Genomic DNA, 24,930 nt, shown 5'->3' on the forward strand with positions numbered 1-24,930 from the left:
TGGAGTTTGGCCCCTTTTCATTACATTGTATCAAATGCATTTGTAAGTACAAATCTGTTTAGTAGTACCAGTACTTAACAAAAGCTACAGTGTCATATTGGTAGTCTTATTAATGGGCTTGAGGGTGATCGATAAGCCTCTTCACCCCTCTGTACCAATCACTGACCTGACTCCTTACTGACGCCATGTAAGAACTAGACCCAGTCAGAGCTGCACTCTTTTCATTATCACCAGGCTGGTGCTCAGTGAGCCTGAGCAGAACAATCATTGATCAGACTGTAGCCTATTACATACTGCTTGTTTGGGGCTGGAGAGAGATTAACTCAATATGGACAACAACTTGGTACTGTAGGTCATGTTGTCTGAAGCTATTCCAACTTCTCTACGGTGTCCAGGTTTTAGAGACTGCAATGAGAGTACAAGATTATGATTTGTAACGCAACAATAAACATTTAAGGTGTCTTCTAAAAACTGTATGCAGAAATCCCCCAAACTCATATATATGTTATTACCGTTAGCATACATATACATGTTGACATGTCACGACTCTTTGAAATGGAAATTGTGATTTGATATGTTGAAAGGTCACATTTGCTTATATCAGTTTCACCACAGATCTCAGGAAGACAAAAATGCACTACACATAAAGCAGAGCTAATCTGAGATCAGAGCTGTCTGACTATGTTAAACCGTCATTTAATTTCCTTTTATGTTCATCGAGCCATGAAGACACAACATTTACTTTGGCTTGTACATTGGACTTATTGAAATACGTCTTCCGCTTGCATTTTTACAATCCATCTCCCTTGGCAACTGATTGCGGTGTCAAGTTGTTTGCCGTTCGGGGGAACACAAACACAAACTTGTTTCACTGTGCACTATCTTGACTCTGCTGCTATTTTCAGTTCACACATACAGCATGAATTATTGGGTCTTCAGATATGATAATTGCTACGAGTCTGAAAGCCCAATCTGCATCACACAGCTGGTCTGACCAGAGGGAGAGGGAGATGTAAACCGAGCTGACTTTTTGACTAACAGCCTTTTGCTTTGCTGTTATTTTCCTGATTGCAGAGAGAGAGGGTGATGACAGTATGCTAGCTGCTTGTATTTAGCAGGGGACCAAACGGTAAGAGGTGAGAACAGAGTAGTGTGTGTCAGTAGGGAATCCACTAGTGTAAAACCAGGAATAGCACATGCACAGCCACATCCCTATGTCTGACTGTGACACTCACTGTCTGACAGCTTTCATGTGAAATCCCCGGTGCTCTGTGCAGCAGCAGCCTGCCCAGCCGTGCATGTCAGCGCAAGCAGGTATTTACTTAGACATTGGTGTGAAATCTGAGAAGACGGGGAAACCAAGTGTATCTTTTCATACCTTCAGTGACAGGTTTTGCAAATGCATTTAGAGCGCCCTGAAATTGGGCATTTGAGGGCAACGCTGTGAAAGACGAAGTATTGATTTCCTCCAATATAGCATATTGGACAAGCCATTTGAGGTTGGAGCATGACACATTGGGGTCCATTGTTGACAAGGGCAGTATGTGTTCAGTGGTGAATGCTGCTCAATGTTCCAGACTGCCAGATGAGAACTCATTTAAATGTTAGTCATTTAGCAGAGGCTCTTATCCAGAGCGACTTACAGGAGCAATCAGGGTTAATTGCCTTGCTCACGGGCACATTGGCAGATTTTTCACCGAGTCCGCTCAGGGATTCAAACCAGCAACCTTTCGGTAGGCTACCTGCTGCCCGTCTAATAAAACATAAATGCTAACATCACCATGCACACACCATGGAATTGCTTGATGTTTTGTTCCTTTGTTACATCTAATGTGTTCCGTTAAAGGAATTAAGCATCAGTTAATAAAACTCATTGAGCTTTTGAGATATTTGACACAAAATGTCATCATTAGATCTGAGCGGTTAATTGTCCCTGAAATTGAATTCGTTTTCTGTGAGTGATGATTAAAGACGTTGGCATTGCACGGCGCCATATCACTTCTGATACTCTGCTTTAGTGGGAGATAGAAGACATGAAGACTTAGGGTTCAGTGTTGAGGAGTACAGAACAAAAATAGAAACACAACATGTAAAGTGTTGGTTCCATGTTTCATGAGCTGAATTAAAAGAACACAGAAATGTTCTATATGCACAAAAAGCTTATTTCTCTCAAATTGTGTGGAATAATTTGTTTACATCCCTGTTAGTGAGCATTTTTCCTTTGCCAAGATAATCCATCCACCTGACAGGTGTGACATATCAAGAAGCTGATTAAATAGCATGATCATTACAGAGGTGCACCTTGTGCTGGGGACAATATAAGGCCACTCTAAAATGAGCTGTTTTGTCACACAACACAATGCCACAGATGTCTCAAGTTTTGAGGGAGTGTGCAATTGGCATGGTGACTGCAGGAATGTCTAACAGAGCTCTTGCCAGATAATTTAATGTTAATTTCTCGACCATAAGCCGCCTCAAAACATTGTTTTAGAGAATTTGCCAGTACATCCAACCAGCCTCACAATCGCAAACCACGTGTAACCACGCCAGCCAAGGACCTCCACATCCGGCTTCTTCACCTGCGGGATCGTCTGAGGAGGGGGAGGGGTGTATTTCTATCTTTAATAAGGCCCTTTTGCAGGAAAAAAAATAATTCTGATTGGCTGGGCCTGGCTCCCAGGGGGTGGCTCTGTTTTCCAAGTGGATGGGCCTATGCCCTCCCAGGCACACCCAAGGCTGCACCCCTGCCCAGTCATGTGAAATCTATAGATTAGGGCCTAATGAATTTATTTCAAATGACTGATTTCCTTCTATGAACTGTAACTCAGTAAAATGTTTGACATTGTTGCATGTTGAGTTTAGATTTTTGTTCAGTAATAGTTCAACTAGTAATTTAACTACATTTTGTAGTATATTGGTGGTAGTTTAACTAAATTCAAATCTATAGTATGTAGTGTTTTCAGTAGTTAATTACTGTTTTACCATGTTGCATTGTAGCTAACTACTGGAATTACACAATACTTTCTTAGCAAAACGAATAGAACATATGGGTGAAGTAGGCAATCATTTCCTTTCTTTTTCGGTATCAGACCTGCCTAATTCTCACTTGGAACATTGTTTTTGTGTTTAATAGGCTAAATTATACATTCTACTAACATCTGACCCCATAGTGATCTGTTCTTGCAATTTGTAGTCTATGACATTTAAGATTTACAGTATATATGATAATTTCTCACATAGTAATTTGGATGTAGTGAACTACTTTTTCAAAGTAACTTTAGTTAATAAACTGTATTTTTATTAAGGGTAGCTTTAGGGTAGCTTAACTTCTTCCAGTGGTAGCTTGGCAAACTATATTTTTTACAGTATTTTTAGAGTAGCTTCCCCAACAATGCTTTTCCACATGTTTGATCAGCTCCAGCTGTCTGGCTGTACTGCACCTTTGCCCTATTTTTCCTACATTGTTTTGTTCCTATTTTAATGATGTAACGTGTTTTGTGACCCATGTACTAATTGTCACTTGAATTCGGACGTGGCCATGCTCTGAAGGTAACCCACACATGTCCTGGATACTTTGAATGCTGCTGACTCTGCTTGGGTGGGGAGGTTCGGATGCAGACGTTCGCTTTGAGTCAAAATCAGCAATACACGCGACTCAATAGAACATATCCCTGAGATTCGTGGGTTGTCACGTGTGTTGGATACAAGCACTCTTTGGGAATTGAACTTTGTTGGAACAGCCTGTGTGTGTGTGTGTGCATGTGTAAGTGTTTAAATGTGATAATATTCTTCCATTATGCCAGGGGGTTGCTCGGGAAAGACAACATGTTATTTTTAGTCTGTTTGATTTAGTGGATGAGATTTACCCAAGACAAGCCTCCTCAGTCAAGTCTCTTTGACTGCTGGGACTCCTAGTCTCAGCTCGGCTGATTTGAGAAGTTTGAGGATGCGTCTCACATCTTGCCTTTGACAGCCTGTCTCCCTTTCCTCTCCACCATTGATGTTTATCACAACTCTGGTCTATAATTATGTAGGGAGAACAACTCGATGTGCGTGGAGGGGAATACTGTCCTGCTTCTTACCTTCCTACCTGTGACCTGCGTCTCTCACTCTGCCAGCCAGGTGGGGACTGACTGGTGTGAACAGATTGTAATTTCCAACACTGACCTTGGGAACGGAGGAACAGAGGATTGCATCAAGTAGCCCCTGGGGAAGGACGACTTCCTGTAGCCAAATTTGAGAACCTGTCAAAGTGGATCATCTTGTTATCACAACCAGACTTGAAGACCAGAACACGAGATTGACATTTCACAGTCAAGCAAAACTATTTTGTATGTTCACCTTGAGGTATTTGTCTTGTACACTATTAAAAAAACGTGCTATCTAGAACCTTAAAGGGTTCTTTGGCTGTCCCCATAGGAGAACCCTTTGAAGAACAAAACTTATTGGGGTGGCAGGTAGCCTAGTGGTTAGCGTGTGGGGCCAGTAACCAAAAGGTTTCTGGATCAAATGCCCGTTCTGCTCCTGAACAAGGCAATTAATCCCCTGTAGTCCGTCATTGTAAATAAGAATTTGTTTTTAACTGACTTGCCTAGTTAAATAAAGGTAAAACACTTTTTTTTTAAAGAACCCTTTTTCCTTCCAGGTAGAACCATTTTGGTTCTAGGTAGAACCTTTTGGAGTTCCAGGTAGAACCCTTTCCACAAAAGGTTCTACATTGAACCCAAAAGGGTTCTACCTGGAACTAAAAAGGGTTCTCCATTGAACTAAAATGTGCTCTCCTATGGGGACAACCAAATAACCCTTTTGGAACCCTTTTTTCTAAGAGTGTAGCAGAGAGCAGGGGCGTGCTACAGTGGCGTTGGCAGTTTATCTGATCAGCGTTACACCTGCAATGTTTGAACAGAATGTTAGCATCCAGGCAGCTCTTTAACTACCATTCATTGTCAATGGTGCCATCACCACAACACAGAGGCCCTTAGACCATTCAGCAGCACAATGCGACAAGGGACATGAATGGATGAGACAAATGGGAGTTTTTACATTTCTGTTCCCTCTTTACATGCAGTGAGAGTGGGATCGGTGACCATGACATTGGAGGTCACATTTGAGCACAGTCCAATGCCCCAGAGAAGGGATGGTTGGTTATATTTCTATAACTGTTCAGCTGGCTTTAACCATGCTATCCCTCCCAGTTCCTGCCTCTGGGTGAGGGACCAGACCAGCTGGGAGATGGTTAACCCCAGCCAGCCAGGGACAAGGGTGGTTTAAAATATTTTTGTGTCAATAGCATCGGTTTGCCTCAATTATAGGTGAGTGTATCCAGTATTAGACTCAGTAGGGTGCTCTCGCTCCATCTCTTGAACAAGGAGTAAACTTGCCCCTAGCTCAGAGAATCAGAAAAAGGCCTGACCCCATTCCATTTGTATTGCTGACACAGAAAGAACATTTATTCTCAAGGTAGAAGCTGGCCAGATCACATTGGAGAGATGTTTTTTTTCTTGGACTGGAGTCAGTATGAGCCATTTTGTGTTATTGTGTTTTTCATTAGGAGAGAGGTGGTTTCTACACACTAAAAACAAATGACTCTATATAGTGCCAGTTCTTTGGCTTGTCGCGATAGCGGAACCCTTTTTGGCGCTATATAGAACCCTTTTTGGAAGGTTTTATAAAGAACCATGCTCGTAAGGTTCTAAATGTAACCTTTACGGTGCTATAAAGAATCATTTTTTAAGGTTCTATAAAGAACCATTTAAAAAAAGTTATACATTAACACCAAATATGGTTTTTATAGCGGTACAACCCTTTTGATTCTGTATAGAACCCTTTTTAATGGTTCTGTATTTAACCTTTACGGAGAACGGTTCTATAAAGAACCTTTCTCAATCTCAAACGTTCTGCAAATAACCTTTTAAAGAACCATACAGGGTTCTTTTTGCTGGTTAGCCATACTATTGTTAAAATGTCAAAGGTTTTATAATTGTATTATTTGACAAATTGAATCAAGTGTGCTAGCTCTGGAATGGCTGGGGGTCCCCAAGGAGGGAGATAAGAACCACTGTTTTAGACATCAGTTCTCAATTGACACAACGCCATATATGAGTCTTTCAAAAATCACAATCACTGGCCATTTTCATATTTAACATACAATGGCGTAACACAACAGATCAGATCAACTGGAATGACACTCTCACTCACGGTTGCACAAAAAGAGCTTTGCCATTGCCCCTACATTTGAATGATCACTATTAGAAGAAATAACTATTTTCTGAACCGCAAATAACCATTAACCGGCTCAAATGGTTCTTTGAGTCATCATGGTTCTACATACAGTATAACCGTGCCCTTCCCAAAGAACCCTTGAGGAATCTTCTTTGTGTGTACCTGCCTCTTTAAAAACACATTTTTATTCAAGTAGAGTGGTGCTTTCAGTACTTTTTATTATCCTTTTTCATCAGGTACCATTTTATAGTATTTTGTAATGTCTCCTGTTGTGTCTACCTGCCTTCTGTTGTCATAAAGCAGTCTATTTCCTCACTCTTTCACCCTCCATCATCTACAACTCTGTACCGGCATTAGTTCCGCCTCCGCTTCTCTTCAGAGGTTATGGGAAATGTTCTACAGGTGTAGGATCTTAATTTTGAATATAATTAATGGACATTTTTGTAGGGGTTGATAATTTGAATGTAAGGGAATTTCAAGTCGGATATTTCAATGTGGAAATTAAAAACTTCAGAAGCCTTTTTAAACCTCAAATACACTAAAACGTTCTCCTGCAACAGGGTGATCAAATTAAGATCCTACGTCTGTACCCTACCCTTCTGAAATCATTAAAAAAAATTGTATGTCTGTAATTTTCGTTAATGCATGTTTACAATATGTGTAGAAAGCAGCAGACATGAAAGATTCATGTCACGGTTTCCACCCCGTCTTTGATAAAACCAGGAGAGGTACACGGGTCAGCCAGCCTCCCTGCCATGAACAAAGAGGAGAGCAACGAGAGGAAGCATGGAGCTGAGCTGTATTAAAATGCTTTGATGCATGGGGGTGGTCCAGCATGCGACACTGAAGTATTATGGAGACCACTGTAGCCTGGATTGAGACAGGCCCATGATAAATGGAGGAGAATCCACGCTGTTCATCATTTCACAGCAAGGCTAACATTGACCACAGCCAAGCCCGTCCACTCGCCCCATACCATCCTCTCCTCCTCCCGCTCACAACCCTCCTCCCTCCGGTCCAGTGTTCTGGCACAGGTGATGGCTACCTTGCTCAGACGGGCCAGCAGATGAGATTTACCCACGGTTCTCTTCTTCCTCGGAGGCAGTATTATCAGTAGGCCCTTCCCCTCTGCTCTTCCTGTGGGGGAGGGAGGTAATGAGTCACTATCTCCCAGGCTTTGGTATGCCTCCCCAGTCCAGATCAATACCCTGGCATTTGAGTTATGGGGAAATACAATAGCGTGAATACAAAGCCTCACAATTTGTCATTGTCCATTTGTTGATGTTTTCATTAGTGTGCTTACTATAGTAGCAAGGGCAAACATAAAATTGTACATCAGAAATGTTTGTGTTATTAGAGTGGTTCTCATGAATCTGCCCAGAGTCATTACTTCTACCCCTTCTTGTTATTTTCATCCATGGCCTTCATCTCCTGCCCTCATGAAGGTAGACATACAGTACATTTCCAAACCTACTATAGCTCTAGTTGGACTCTGGTGCTTGATGAGATGATACATTTGTTGCCTATATTCAGTGTCATGTGTTGTCATGTGACAGCATACTGCATAGTGTCATGTGTCGAGAGGCTGTCAACACATGATGCTGCATGTTCACTATTGAGGAATACAATATGTGAGCAGAGATACACTGTTGATGGTTGATTGAAAACGTTTTTTTTTCTCTGAGGTCATCTTGGGAAGTTGATCGGTCACTTACAATGACCTTTCATATCTGTCAGCCTTTGGGTGATCTGAATGATCCCAGTTTGCTGCAGTTGATTGGAGGAGATCGAGAGGTTGACTCACGTTCGTGAATGAAGTCTGCTGGTCACTATTCCTCTTAACAGCAGAGTAATAGAGAGAGTCATTGTCCTCACTGAACGCCGTCCAACCTGTATGTTTGTGCCAAGACCCAGTGGTTGTATCATTGATCAGAGAGGCAGCTACTAAACGGATGCATGTCAGATTTGTGTTACATGCTGGTCAGCTGTAAGTGTTGGAGACAGTGTGTGCGCCCCAAATGACACCCTATGACACCTAAATGACACCCTATGTAGTGCACTACTGTTGACCAGGGATTTGGTCATAAGTGGTGTACCTTATAGGGGATAGGGTGTCATTTGGGACGCTCCCAGAAACGTTGGCTGTGACGCCGGCTGGGCCGGCGTGTTGAAGTCACGTTAACCTCCCTGGCCCTGGAAGTAGATTAAATTGACAAAGACATTGGGACTGGGATCCCAGGGGACCACACATAACTGGAAGCCCATGAAGCCCGTGACCTCATCATTGTTAATCTATTAGAGGCCATTTTATGCATCCATTTATGCATCCAGCCACTTTATAGTGAATATCAGGCATTTCTCTTCATCATCTTTACTCTATATTGAATTGCTTCAAAGTACATGGAGATGGGTTGTTTTACTGTGATCTATTTGTTAATGATGTATTGGAACAATACACAACTGCACATGTACGTCACTACAACAACACCCTATTAGTGACGGGCCGTTACTGATAGACCTTCCTCACGCTAGCTACCTAGCCCTTATTGATTCAAGTTGGTGGTGAGAGTCCTAAGAGGGAACCAACCGACGCGAAACACTACCAGATGCATTCTTATAACATTCAAGTGGTGTGGCAGATAACGGATTCTGTAGACAACATGACTGATTCCCTTCCTGCTCGAGGTTACACAGTCTCAGAAATTAAGGATTGCTTTGTGTGCCTGGAATGAAATGACTGGGCCACTTCCAGGCTTACCCAAGCCTATCATGCAGTTCAGAAAGCAGCATTCTGCACCATACCCTATTTACAAAGGCTTAACACGACCAGGCAGGAAAGGAGAAGTTAGGCTCAGACGGCTATTAGATTCCAGAATGTACGTGAAATGGGAGGTATCATTGTGAAGGCAGTCAAGGGCACACCTTTGTGCTCACCATTCCAACTGGCTCACTTTTCTCCATTTCTGAGTCTGCTAGTTCGTTCTGCAGCAGAGTATATGAAATACTTAAGAAACCAAAATAATCCTACCATAAAAGTACATGAGTACATGATTCACAAAAGTATTGTTGTGAATCTTTAGATACAACTGCACTGTTGACACCCGCAAAAACATCTCCTAAACATGTGTATGTGACCAATACAATTTGATTTGATGATGAGATCCACTTGGTCAGTGTCTCAGGGCTCAATTCAATCACTCTCACATTGCATTATTCTCACGGTAGCTCTTTTTGCAGTGGTTAACATTTACCACACAGTGGGGTTTTTTGGACTGTTTAAATCTATACTACTGGTGACAGGTAGACTCTCCTGTTTCCAGTTTTCTGAATCAATTTGTCGGTGTACAGTTTAAACAACGATACAGTGTAAACATTCCTGTTGCAGATTCTATTATATTCCGTCCTAAATGGGCACAGCCCACCAGGGAGAGCTCTGAGGTGTTCTAGCATTCAGTTTATTTTCTGTAACCATTATCCGTTTTGGCCTGTAATAGGTCCAGTGGTCTAGTGATTTGATAATCTGCCTCATGCTCCCTGACCTCTGACCCTCCCCCCCCCCCTCCCCCCCCCTCCCCCCCACACACACCCTCACTTCCCACCTGGTGTCATCCCCAACCACCCTCCTCAGTCACAATCAACCCTCCACACCTCATCCCCAAAATACCTCATCACTCACTCACTCACTCACTCACTCACTCACTCACTCACTCACTCACTCACTCACTCACTCACTCACTCACTCACTCACTCACTCACTCACTCACTCACTCACTCACTCACTCCACACCTAGCGTCATCCCTAGACAGTAAACGCCTCCTTACACACTTTGAAGTAGAGCAACATGCCTACACCACCAGCAGCCAACTAATTGTGTTTCGTTCAAGCATCTAAGCAAGTCCCTCAGCAGGTGACTCATATAGTGTTAGATTGTGAGGGATTTCAAGAGTTACCTCGGAGGTACGTAATCAGGAGGCAGGAGAATGACTCAGATGAGCAGGGATAGAGTTGGTGTTGATGCACACCACTGGATATTTAAGCAATAAGGCCCGAGGGGATTTAGGGCTGCTCTTATGCATTTAGGGCTGCTCTTATGCACGACACAAAGCGGAGTGCCTGGACACAGCCCTTAGCCGTGGTATATTGGCCATATACCACAAACCCCCAAGGTGCCTTATTGCTATTATAAACTGGTTACCAACGTAATTAGAGCAGTAAAAATAAATGTTTTGTCATACGGTCTTGAATTATTATTTTTTTACCTTTATTTAACTAGGCGAGTCAGTTAAGAACAAATTCTTATTTTCAATGACGGCCTAGGAACAGTGGGTTAATTGCCTTGTTCAGGGGCAGAACGACAGATTTGTACCTTGTCAGCTCAGGGATTCGATCTTGCAACCTTTCGGTTACTAGTCCAACGCTTTAACTACTAGGCTACGCTGCCGGTCTGATATACCACGGCCGTCAGCCAATCAGCATTCAGGGCTCGAACCACCCAGTTTATAATGCTCATTAGACTACGAAGTGTAACACGAGGCAATATGTTAGCTCGTTTGATATGGATAACAACAGTAATCTGCAAAGGATTTCAATTTTCAACTGTATTTCATTATCTTTTTAGCTCTGTGTCTGAAACAGTACCTATTTTACAAGTAGCCAACAACACTGCCCCAATCACAGGAGAGGTCTCTGATTGTCATCTCAGCCATTCATTTCGATATGTACTGGAACATCAGAATAAGCTTTTTATGTAACCTTGGTCTGTCAAGCTAAACCACAGCCACTCTAACAATTCACAATGTATTTCTTCCTCCGAAGCTCCAATTTGATGCTGCATAAATGAACTACTCAGATGAGCCCAAGTTATTTCAGAGTGAAACAGGCCAATTAGACCGTGGAGGTCAGTGCTAGTTCGGCAGAACTATGCTTATATCTGGAATAAATAAAGGAAATAGACTGTGTTTTCATACGGGAGCCACATTGACAGAGACAGTGGTGTCATTACCTAGTTATGTGTTTCCAGGACAGGAGATGAGCACTCTGTCTGTCTGATGGAATGGGGACAGGGAATGCTACAAATCTCATAGTTTCCATTCCATTTCCCTCTTTTTGGTGAGACTCGGAGGCGAGGGACGACACTTTCTTGACTTTTAACTAAATTGATTACGGTATCTGGCTTCAACTACCATTGTTATTCTTGGCTGAGAAAACATATGCACAACAACTGGAGAGAAATGTGCAGACGGAAAATGCCAGTGGAACACATGATTTTCCTGAGACTGTGATCAGTCAATAATAATCCCTCTGCATGTGTTTTCTCTTGCAATAACGATGCTGTTCAAAATCCTATACATCCATTGTATTGACATTCGGTTAGAGCCATGTTGACCATTAAAAAGTCAAACTTGTTGTTTCACTCTTCTAGAAATGTGTAAATGTTCCTTGCTGGCTGCTCTATGGTATTGAACTAATAACAATCAATGTGACCATGGTCCTCCTATTGCAGTGAAGACCAAGAGCATTTACATACATCAATACCACAGAGCACCCGCCCTTGGCTCTCACTGCTCAACACTCCATAGAAACGCATTCAATATCTAGCACATTTGTATTACTTTTTACTTGTCCTGTCCGTGCAGACAGACACAAGTATTTTCAGCCTACTTCATACTGGCACTTCATAAAGAGATGCACTAGATAAGACCATGAGTGATAGACAAGCACCCTATGAGGTTCTCATAATCATCTCCTCCAGAGTGGCTGTAGAAAGCATCCCATCCATCCCACCGCCCACGTGCCCCTGTGGCTAAGCTGTTTCAGTAGGAGGAAGGGTTCTGAGGGGTGAAAGATAACAGGTGGAGGGTCTCAGCTTGCCTCCAAGGTTGTTTGACCTGTTAGCTCCATCACTGTGATTAACATAGTGGTGACATGGTGGTCTTCTGAAAGGCAGGCAGTGTGGAGGGTGTTTCACATGAAACCCTGATGAAGACAGCTTGATGTCGAGACTTTGGTAAATAAATGATTGCATCGGAGCTCTGCCATCATGGACATGCACCATCAGGGTGGGCTCTGCCATCAGGGACATGCACCACCAGGGTGAGCTCTGCCATCAGGGACATGCACCACCAGGGTGAGCTCTGCCATCAGGGACATGCACCACCAGGGTGAGCTCTGCCATCAGGGACATGCACCACCAGGGTGAGCTCTGCCATCAGGGACATGCACCACCAGGGTGAGCTCTGCCATCAGGGACATGCACCACCAGGGTGAGCTCTGCCATCAGGGACATGCACCACCAGGGTGAGCTCTGCCATCAGGGACATGCACCACCAGGGTATAAACTCTGCCATCAGGGACATGCACCACCAGGGTGAGCTCTGCCATCAGGGACATGCACCACCAGGGTGAGCTCTGCCATCAGGGACATGCACCACCAGGGTGAGCTCTGCCATCAGGGACATGCACCACCAGGGTGAGCTCTGCCATCAGGGACATGCACCACCAGGGTGAGCTCTGCCATCAGGGAAATGCACCACCAGGCAATCTTAAAGACAAGAATGACCATCCTCAATCAACTCAGCCCATGGGATTGATGCCAAGACCCTTCATTATGTACACTATGGTTAGTGCATGACTTCCCCTCCCACTGCTTGAAATAGTCATGATTTCCCTGTAGGCTGAAATAGTCATGATTTCCCTGTAGGTTGAAATAGTCATGATTTCCCTGTAGGTTAAAATAGTCATGATTTCCCTGTAGGTTGAAATAGTCATGATTTCCCTGTAGGTAAAGCCCCTTACCTACACAATTCCATGTCTCAAGTCATGCCAAGGATAAAATATGACATTTGTATGTTTACTACATTCTAATGGAGAGAAGAGAGTGTTATGCATGGTTTTGTTGTGTCTCACAGCAAACAGTACATTGTAAAGGTTAGATACTGGTCCTTAGAGCGGTCATTAGGGTTTGTCTAGCAGCCCCCTACAGTATAATCTAAAGTCTACATTTTGTTACTTTAACAATATGCACTTTACCCCTAATGTCTATTTCATAACATCCAGGACTGGCCAAATGAATTATGTTATTTCAGTAACACATACTGTAGATCCACACAAAATATTTATTTCAGTGAAGAGACTCTGATGAGTGGTAAGATCAATCATAAGAGCTACACTCTCTGTCTCACAAAGCCTCCTCTATTTCAGCAAGAACCCAGCCCAGCGAGAAGAGCCCTAGAAGGAAGCTGAGCCCCTCTACAAGTTTTGAAGCCTTTGCACTTAAATGTTTAATGATCTGGATATTAATCTTCTGTAATGAGGCATTCATTCTACTTCCTGAATCATTTCACCTATTTTTAATTGTAATTATTGGCTAAACAAAAGCAAACTAAAGCATACAACTGGGTAATAACAAAACCCTCAAGCTCCAAAAAGTTTTGCGACAGACAGAACACAAATGTATTTTTATCCTCATCAACAAACAATTTGTTTAGGGTTCTACTTGGGCTCCATGCAGCTTTCTGATCCAGGCTGCATCACATCCGGCCGTGATTGGGAGTCCCATTGTAAATAAGAATTTGTTCTTAACTGACTTGCCTAGTTAAATAAAGGTTACATTTTTTTTTAAGTCTGCCATATTGCCGTGGTGTATTTGGCATGAAGCTAAAATCCCGGCATCTATACTGGATGTCAATGGGCTGTGTGGAGGGCCACAGACCGACAGCAGCTCTCAGATGAGCAGCAGTACCACACCTCACCACCAGCAACAATACAGGGCCTGCGTAGGGTTAAGATCATCGTTAGAACCATTTAACGATGTATCTTTAGTAGCCTAACAGTTTCCCAAAAACATTGTTTCTAATGTTGGACTTTTAGTTGACCGACTGCCTCAGACCACTCGTAGAACAACTAAGTGCGCTGTTAGATGCTTTTCTCCGTCACTTTATAAGGAAAGGGGGATCCCTAGTCAGTTGTACAACTGAATACATTCAACTGAAATGTGTCTCCCAAATTTAACCCAACCCCTCTGAATCAGAGTGGTGCGGGGAGCTGCCTTGATCAACCTCCACGTCATCGGCGCCCAGGGAACAATGGGTTTACTGCTTTGCTCAGGGGCAGAACGACAGACTTTTGCCTTGACAGCTCAGGGATTCGATCCAGCAACCTTTCGGTTACTGGCCCAATGCTCTTACCCGCCAGGCTAACTTCCTTCCCTCTTTTTACACAGAAGATCAGCAAAACACAGAATCAAGAGGTTTATCTGTCTCTCTGTGACTGCCGATAACTTCAGAACGAAGTTGACTACAAATAGCCTACAAGTTGCTAATGACTTTGCAATTGTTACAAACAAGCGAAGAATAAAACAATCCTTAAAATGAAAACAGAGATGACTGCATGAAATAGATACTGTAAATTATAGGCTACATAGCCCTATATTTCGATCACATTGAAATATATTTCATGTTCATTCAATTGAATTCTATTTAGCCAATTCTCGGCTACTGTCTGTCATTTTTATTTCGCAGTATTTCATGATGTGTAGCATAACATGTACGCAATTATGTGCCAAGTCTCTGATTTAGTGCATTGTTATAGGGTGCACACTAGAATAATCCACCTCAATATTTGCAGCCATTGGTGGTAATATCTCTCTAGGAGCTGATCCGTAGGCAGTATTGTGGAATAATTCTAATGCTATTTGAATGGAGAAAAATGATCAGAGAGCAGCACTGACACATGGTGCAATGACACACCGAGCAAACGTTCTCTCGACCTGCTTCTTTAGGAAACACTATTCAAAAGTTGGCTCGTAAATAACGAAGCATCTGGTACGATCATCGTAATGCTTAACTTACATCACAACTGGGAAACAAGGCCCAGACCTGCTCAGGTGTCTTCAGAGCCCCTAACAGCATGGGCATGTGAATATGCATGACTGCTCTCTGGCCAACTGCTGGGAGCATGTTATCTCAGCCACTAGAGCCATTCTATGGAGAGGATTCTGAAGTGTTGAAGATGAATCATTTAGCATATTTTAAAATATTATGGGGGTAAGAGAAAAAAAAGCTATTTGTACAATAACAGTTTGACTTTGCCTTTGGAAGAAAGATGTAGAGATTAATAAGAACAGAAATATGAATAATCAGAGTGCGTTTAAAAGCTATGAATTTCCTGGGGACTGTAATGGAATAGCCTTTGAAGAGCAGATAATGGAACTTCATTCACATGACTATTCAAATCAAGTGCAAAAACAGGCAATAGAACGGAGACACACTCCTATTTCCTTCAGCTTGTATTGCGTTGGTGGGAGGAACAGCCTTTGTTACTCAACACAGGCAGTGTGTGTGTGTGTGTGTGTGTGCGTGTGCGTGTGCGCGTGCGCGTGTGTGTGTGTGTGTGTGTGTGTGCGTGCGTGTGTGTCTTTAGAGGTGGCCATGTGTGCTGAAATGAGGATGTGTGTGTTTTCCCAGAGCCAGAGTAAGCTGCTGCTCATGTTGTGTTCAGTTCATTTCCCTCTCTGTCTGGAATAACACAAAGAGAAGCCACACAGCAGAGGAGGTTATGTGAGAGTAGCCACATCCTGCGGTATCACAGGTCAGAGAGGACCACTCAACCCTCATCTAATGTCCTCTCAACGTGAGGGTAGTTTACAGATAATGACAATGATGTGATGTTTTAGTTTTCCATTTTATTCTGTTATTCCGAATCCCTTATCATAGTTGTATACTGCAATTGATACTGTATGCGTACTTGACAAAAGTACATCATAAAATTTGATATAACAGGGCAATGTAATGAGCTGTTCTGATTGCAGTTGTATTAGAGCATTATTTGAATGGGATTTTAAAATGTATACAATGAGTCTTGTTTATTTGAATATTCAATACAAATGTTTTTTGTCTTCTCCTCAGAGCTCCACATCAAGGGAGATATTTAACAACCTCCCATGACTTTTCCCTCGGCAGAATGATTGTGCCCAGCAGGCACGAATAAGCAAACAAATGAATATTCAAAACAAAGCCATCCCCCATCTCTATGCTTTGCACACAGGTGATAATACAGTCAGTCCGACCCAGCCATGCACAACAGAAGAAGCTCCGTCAAAACAACTGACAGGCCCTGCTTTAAATCCACTGTGAGATTTGAAAGGAAGAGAGAGCATCCAGGAGAGAGGGGGTGGGTGAAGTAGGCACTTGAAACACAACTCAACTGCTGGCTTCACGCTTCACTCAGGCTTGTTGTGGTGGATTGTGGGACGGCAGTCACTTGTAAATAATGCACAGGCGCAATGCCGGACAGGGTGAATGTGTCTGAACCAGCCCAGCCAATCTAGAGTTCCAGGAGAAGATGTAGACTAAATGGCTGTAGAGTAAAGCAATAAGACATGATGGTATAGGTGTTGCTGCGGTTATTGGCATAGTGGTGCTGAGTGAGGTTGCCTGGCACTGCCTATCAGCATAGTTGTCACATTGGTGTTCTAGATGATTTGAAGATCCAGTACCAGAAGTCTCCACTTGCTTCAGTGTTTCTACAGTATGATTCTCCATGGTGGAGAATAGATGCATATAACTGATATGAGTTCTAAGGATATTTTCATATTTGGGTTCTCAGAGTACATCAGTGTAAGACAGTCAGTAAGAGGTTCAGAGGGTTTCTGAGACGGCTTTGAACTCCGGTATGGAGGAGACGCTGGATCCGTTAGCTTAACGGAGAGCAGAGTTTTTGCATTTAAGAGCATTTCAAAACTAACTATCTTCCCAGCAGCTGTCGTCTGCACTTACGTCTCTCCTCTCAGACATCCCGAGGGACACGTCAATCACACAGACAATGTAGCAGCAGCCAGAGTTCTGTTAGGGTTTCCATGGGCATCATCTGAAGAGATGAATGCCTGAGTCGAAAATGGTTTAAAGCTATCAGGCAGTATTATGGAAGCACACGCTTTGTGTAACAAGCAGGAGCTTTGTTATTATCTCTCTCAAGGTAAATAGAGGGAAATGATACAAAAGAGGATTTAGGAATTTTCAGGTGTTTTGTTTTCAGCGAGGTAAGAAATGACCTAATTTTTTTGTTATGTGAACACAAGGTTTATGCTTTTTCCTGTATACAGTAGGCCTGCCTGGTCTCCGGTGATTTGGTTATGCAAGTTTCCCTCCTTGGCAACATCACAGAGATGAAGCACCAGGCAACGGTGTCAGAACCAATCAGCTCCAGTCTATGCTTTCCACAAAGGTGACAGATCGTTATTATTTATCCAAATCGTACTAAGCGTCACAATTACATCATTAATTTGGTTAAAATGACCTTTTTATTTGAGTCATTGAGCAGAACGTTTTAACATTGGATGAATAGCTGATTGATAATTCAACTGGACAAACAGGGGAAATGTGATTGCCACAATTGGAGTGAGTAACAGAGAAATGTTGGTATTGTTGACATAGCTTTGATGATTTCCTGCCACACGTTGAATGCTCCCGATGTTCAATTTTTAACACCAAGTTGAGTAAAAGCCTTCTAGGCCCTTCAAACGAGTTACTATACCAGCTAGCTATGATCATTTTTAGGCTATTGTGATGTGACGAATAGGCTATACTGTGATAGAAAAAAAACAGCCATTATTCATGGTCTTGTGTGGATGCACAAATGTCAACATTTATATGGTTGTAGCTTATCTGTCTAGCTATGCACACTATATATACACAAAATAATTTGGACACCCCTTTCAAATTAGTGGATTCGGCTATTTCAGCCGCACCGGTCGCTGACAGGTGTATAAAATTGAGCACACAACCATGCAGTCTCCATAGACAAACATTGGCAGCAGAATGGCCTTACTGAAGAGCTCAGTAACTTTCAATGTGGCACCGTCATAGGATGCCACCTTTCCTACAAGTCAGTTCATCAAATGTCTGCCCTGCTGGAGCTGCCCCGGCCAACTGTAAGTGCTGTTACTGGGAAGTGGAAACGTCTAGGAGCAACAACGGCTCAACCGCAAAGTGGTAAGCACACAAGCTCACAGAACGGGGCCGCCGAGTGCTGAAGTGCATAAACATTGTCTGTCCTGTTGCTACACTCACTACCGAGTTCCAAACTGCCTCTGAAAGCTACGTCAGCACAAGAACTGTTTGTCTGGTGCTTCATGAAATGGTTTTCCATGGCCGAGCAACCGCACACAAGCCTAAGATCACTATGTGCAATGCCAAGTGTTGACTGGAGTGGTGTAAAGCTCGCCGCCATTGGACTCTGGAGCAGTGGAAACGCGTTCTCTGGAGTGATGAATCACGCTTCACCATCTGGCAGTCCGACAGATGAATATGGGTTTGGCCGATGCCAGGAGAACACTAGTGCCAACTGTAAAGTTTGGTGGAGGAGGTCTGGGGCTGTTTTCCATGGTGCGGCTTAGGCCCCTTAGTTCCAGTGAAGGGAAATGTTAACGCTACAGCATACATTCTAGACGATTCTGTGCTTCCAACTTTGCGGCAACAGTTTGGGGAAGGCCCTTTCCTGTTTTAGCATGACAATGCCCCCATGCACAAAGCGAGGTCCAAACAGAAATGGTTTGTTGATATCGGTGTGGAAGAATGACTGGCCTGCACAGAGCCCTGACCTCAACCCCATTGAACACCTTTGGGATGAATTGGAATGCCGACTGCGAGCCAGGCCTAATCGCCCAACATCAGTGCCCGACCTCACTAATGCTCTTGTGGCTGAATGGAAGCAAGTCCCTGCAACAATGTTCCAACATCTAGTGAAAAGCCTTCCTAGAAGAGTGGAGGCTGTTATAGGGGGGGACCAACCATGTAGTGTATCCTCTCTCATTGACCTGAATATGAAATGGCATTTTGTTCTCTTTGAGTGCATCAACCATTAATCGCATGATCTTCATCAACCTCTCTCCTGCTCTGCTCTCTGTGGGCTGTATTTGTGTTGTTGATGGATGGAACATGTGTAGCCTTTATGATGCTTTCTCCTGTGAAGAGGAGCCATGTGTCATGTGTGTTCCATAGCTCAGACAGGACATTGATGTGTCAGATCAATCTGCAATGTACAGTATGTCCAAGAACCCATGACTCTCTCCTGGGAGGTCTGCCATGTCAGCCACATTTACAATCTCCTTTAGAGCCAGCCCATCCTCCATCGTGACGGCCGTGGCCACGGACGGAGGTGTCAAGGCTGCTCCCTCCCCTGCTCACCTGAGCCTCTATCCTCTATCTGTGAAGCCATCAGAGCACTCCAAACAAAAGGAAAATGAATTTCCACTTTCCAATTCCACCAGTTAATGGGACTCACCCATGTGCTGCCAGACAGAGCGCTTCCCCCTCCCAATAGTGATAAGAGCTCCAATATCTGCTCAATGTTTTCCATTAGTTTTAAATGATAAACTCTGGGATACAGTAACAGTGATTTTCCATCCTGGCAATGCTTAATGCTTAAATCCGAATCTGTGGCATGGTGGGGTGCAGTGACTTTGAGGTCGAACTAAATGCTCATTGTGCACATCCATGTCTGATGGAGATTTGAGGGTGAAACTAGGATGTAACCCCATTAGACAGGGCATAGAAATCTATTTATCCCCCTGAACTGGCGACTCCCTGTAACAAAACTAAATTGAACTGTCTTTGTCTGGGATGTAAAGTGGACCCAGCGGCAGATTGCTTTGTTTGTAAAGGACAGGAGGTAGACTTCTGTGTCCAGGAGTAAAAAGACAATTTGAATTAATTAATTTTTCATTTATTTCGAAAATTAATTCCGTCAAATGCTATAAAGAGATGAAGGTGCTTTTGTACCCTGACATCTGTTATAATGGTGACTGAAGAAATATCAGACTGTGTGAGACTACAAGTAAACACGTTGTATGAGAACAAGATTGTGCCAGTCATCGACTTTGTGAATTTACAGAAAATCTGTCGATTGAGATTATTGATTGCATAACACGTCAACCCTGTTACCTATAGATAGACAGGCTAGAAATGTTTCAACAATGTATTTTTTTTTGCATTGAACTTCCACTCTTTTTTTAAAATGTTTTATTTTTTTATTGAATATCCAAAACATATAATATAATATACTTGCAGTGAAGCCACTCAACCATACCAGTCATCCAACAGACTCCCATTCAGAGCGACACACAGAAGCATCCAGGGTCAACACCATGCTCAAGGGCACGTTGACAGATCTCCCACAAGGCCGAAAACGGGGACCCGAACCCTCCAAGATCCCCCCCACAGTTCCCCAAGAGCTGCCCCTCAACCATCCGAGATCCCTCCTACAGTCCTCCCCCAAGTAAATAATAATAATAATAATAATAATAATAAGTCCATTCCCCACTCCCAAGAACCCCTCCAATGCACCAACAACCAAGAAAATGAAATAAAAATAAAAAGAGAAATCAACAATGCAAAAAAACAAAGGACATCAAGGACAACTAGAGGGCAGGGTCAACTCAAGGACAACATCAAGGACAACTGGTATGGAATAGCCTTCATTTCTCAGAACAAGAATGGACTGACGAGTTTCAGAAGAAAGGTCTTTGTTTCTGGCTGTTTTGAGCCTGTAATCGAACCGACAAATGCTGATGTTACAGATACTCAACAAGTCTAAAGAATGCCAGTTTTATTGCTTCTTTAACCTGTTTAGGATAGGGGCAGTATTTTCACGGCCGGATAAAAAACGTACCCGATTTAATCTGGTTATTACTCCTGCCCAGAAACTAGAATATGCATATAATTAGTAGATTTCGATAGAAAACATTTTATTTGGATAGAAAACACCCTAAAGTTTCTAAAACTGTTTGAATGGTGTGTGTGAGTATAACAGAACTCATATGGCAGGCCAAAACCTGAGAAGATTCCATACAGGAAGTGCCCTCTCTGACCATTTCTTGGCCTTCTATAGCCTCTTTATTGTTAGCTAATCCAAGTTGATCATTTTAAAGACAAGACTCTCCTTTATCTTACCACATTGTCCAATTTCAAAAAGGCTTTACAACGAAAACAAAACATTAGATTATGTCCGGAGAGTACCCAGAAATAATCAGACACCCATTTTTCAAGCTAGCATATAATGTCACATAAACCCAAACCACAGCTAAATGCAGCACTAACCTTTGATGATCTTCATCAGATGACAACCCTAGGACATTATGTTATACAATACATGCATGTTTTGTTCAATCAAGTTCATATTTATATCAAAAACCAGCTTTTTACATTAGCATGTGACGTTCAGAACTAGCATACCCCCCGCAAACTTCCGGTGAATTTACTAAATTACTCACGATAAACGTTCACAAAAAACATAATTATTTTAAGAATTATAGATACAGAACTCCTCTATGCACTCGCTATGTCCGATTTTAAAATAGCTTTTCGGTGAAAGCACATTTTGCAATATTCTAAGTAGATAGCCCGGCATCACAGGGCTAGCTATTTAGACACCCACCAAGTTTAGCCCTCACCAAAGTCAGATTTACTATAAGAAAAATGTTATTACCTTTGCTGTTCTTCGTCAGAATGCACTCCCAGGACTTCTACTTCAATAACAAATGTTGGTTTGGTTCAAAATAATCCATAGTTATGTTCAAATATCTTCTGTTTTGTTTGTGTGTTCAAGACACTATCCAAATGGTAAAGAAGGGTGACGCGCATGACGCATTTCGTGACCAAAAAATTCTAAATATTCCATTACCGTACTTCGAAGCATGTCAACCGCTGTTTAAAATCAATTTTAATGCCATTTTTCTCGTAAAAAAGCGATAATATTCTGACCGGGAAAGCGTGTTTAGGTTCAAAGAGAGAGAAAATAAAAACATGGGGTCGACTCGTGCACGCGCCTCCGTCCCATTGTCCTCTGATAGAGCACTTACCAAAAGCGCTAATGTTTTTCAGCCAGTGGCTGGAATTACATCATTCAGCTTTTTCCCGCCTTCTGAGAGCCTATGGGAGCGGTAGGAAGTGTCACGTTACAGCAAAGATCCTCAGTTTTCATTAAAGAGAGCCAAGAAGAACAAGAACTTGTCAGACAGGTCACTTCCTGTAAGGAATCTTCTCAGGTTTTTGCCTGCCATATGAGTTCTGTTATACTCACAGACACCATTCAAACAGTTTTAGAAACTTTAGGGTGTTTTCTATCCAAAGCCAATAATTATATGCATATTCTAGTTTCTGGGCAGTAGTAATAACCAGATTAAATCGGGTACGTTTTTAATCCGGCCGTGCAAATACTGCCCCCTACCCCCAACAGGTTAACCTCTTGAGATGGGAAACTTTTTTTATTTATTATTAAGTTGGACATGACAGAATGTTAAAATGAAGTGAAATCAAACGTTTATTTTGACCAAGTTACACTTCTCAAAAAGCACTGAATTGCTGGAACGACCCAGCTGTTACTGTCAAAGATCTGAGTGACTCCCACATCCAACACACACAGAGAGATACACTCATTTAGTGTGATGTTGTATTGATGACCATTATATTCCAATCCATTCACGCGTGATCAAGTCTGTTTCTAATTAGATCCTATAAGAACATTACTCGTGCTTGGGTAAAAATATGTTGGAGCTCAGTCCTGCATTCATGAACTTAAATACAGCATATCTGGGTGAAGTTTTTTTTAGAGACGTTAGGAAGGCCTGGAGTACAATTTTTGTCAGCACAGATTTGTCAGGTTTTTGGTGTAACGGTAGTTTTCTCTTTCATCCCCAACCTGAAATGACTGAGGCACAAAATAATCACATGCGCAAAGATTCACTATATTAGATCTGTATCACACTGTAGTTAATATGAGACACATTGGAAAATGTACTTCAGATGAAGAGTTCACCATTCAAAGCTCACAAATCTGGCTTTAATGTATTATACTGTGCGCTATGACAAGATAGATCGAGCTACATTCATCATGTCCGTCACTCTCATGACATGTACGTATTAGATCCATACCCACCCACTTACTATTCCTAGTCATCCAGATTGTTGAATTTGTGAGCATAATGTGGGATGGCCGGCGGACATCTTGCAGGCTGTGAAACGGGGACAGGCTGTCAGACTGTAACACCCAGTAAATGGAAACAAAATGCTCTGCTGCTCTTGCTCCTCATTGAATGGGAACTCAAAGGTCTTCATAAATTATTACTGTCATGAACAAAGCAGAGTTTAAAACTGAAAGATATAGTCTTTCATTTCTGTGTCATTTTCAGCAAAGCCCGTGGATTACCAAACTGCCTGGCAACAGAGGCTTTGTGATCAGATTGAATTAGAAGTTAGAAGGCATGTCAAGACGGATAATTCGCCAAGTGGAAATGATACCTCAACAGGAGGTCTACTCTATTTTTGGGGAAGCTTTTTTTGTGTTTGAATATACATTGTTCATAATATTATTGTCTTCTGTACAGCAAGTGAATAGATATAACTTTTACGATAGAGACGGGCAGTTGGTTGATGTCCACTCCAAAGGTCAGTGTCAGTTTGAGTATGTCGCTCCCAGAGAGCTTGGAAAGGTGCCCTTTCAACTGCTAGGTTGTTATGTAGAGATAACTATAGATTTTGATGTCTAATATTTAGGTGTATCAAAACTAGCCTGTAGCATATTGCAGGGCATACTGTATTTCAAAGGTATTATCGCTGGTCATATAAAATCTAATCTGGCCTTGGTCTGTTTCTGCTCTAGACAGTCAGTGTCATGGTCTTCACTGGTAGCTTCATTATGTGTACAAAACAATGTCACGTTTATTCCCCTTGAAGTATCGTAAGGTATGGAAACTAACCAGAGGATGCTGGTTGGAGGAGCTATAGGACTCATTGTAATGGCTGGAATGGAATTAATGGAACAGAGTCGTGTGGTTTTCATATGTTTGATGCGTTTGATACCATTCCATTTATTCCATTCCAGCCACTACAATGAACCGTCCTCCTATAGCTCCTCCCACCAGCCTCCTCTGAAATGAACACACTAGTGAATATAACTTGATCCCATTTAATACATAGGATTGGCTAGATAAACACCTTCGTGCCACTTTGTTCCACCTTTTCCCTGTGTGCTTTGCAGTCGTGCTGTAGAAATACCAACCAACAGTTCTCATTCACCACTCAGTCCAACAGTTCTGAGGGTCCAGAACTCAGTCATTGATTGACATCTAACCTGCCAGGCCAGTGTTCTCTGCCTTGGCAGCTCCATGACAGGCTGTCAGTAAAGATTGGAAAGGCTGCCCTCTAGTTTGGCAAGCAATCACATGTTAAACACCTGTCATTTGCCCCTCTCATAAGTCATGGAAAATGATCAAGCTCCTGGCTACTGAGACGTGAAGTTTTGCTTCTGGTGTAGCTGTTATCTGCTGAATTGTTTTTATGTTTACCATTTTAGTTTGATCATTTAGGTGGATTTAGCACAATTTAGAACGTCCCCCCCCCCACTATGTGTGCATTGTATGTTCAAATTGAGCATGATATAAAATGTTAAATCAAACTGCTCTCTGTTGCTCTACCATATCACACAGAATGTTCTGAATGTTACACTTCGAAACGGAACACGGCTGTTAGTGAACGTCTGCCACTAAATGCAGAAGTGCCTAATCTAACCTAAGAGCTGCACTGCCTGACCGTGTGGCACTTCCCAGATGAGTCACGGTATAGCTCATCTGGACTGAGAGAGATGGAAATGAGTACAGGCTACTTTGAAAGCCAGCGACGCTAGTTATCACCATTAAATGCAATGTAACACGG

General features: G+C 42.5%; 1 protein-coding gene across 1 annotated transcript in view; it reads left to right on the plus strand.

Annotated features, from left to right (window-relative positions):
• Positions 1-24,930, plus strand: part of agbl1 (AGBL carboxypeptidase 1) — a 149,881-nt gene that overhangs the window by 72,929 nt on the left and 52,022 nt on the right. The gene's annotated exons all lie outside the window — the stretch shown is intronic.

This window comes from Salmo salar, chromosome ssa10 (genome assembly GCF_905237065.1).
Source record: "Salmo salar chromosome ssa10, Ssal_v3.1, whole genome shotgun sequence".
In the NCBI taxonomy this organism is placed as follows: Eukaryota; Metazoa; Chordata; class Actinopteri; order Salmoniformes; family Salmonidae; genus Salmo; species Salmo salar.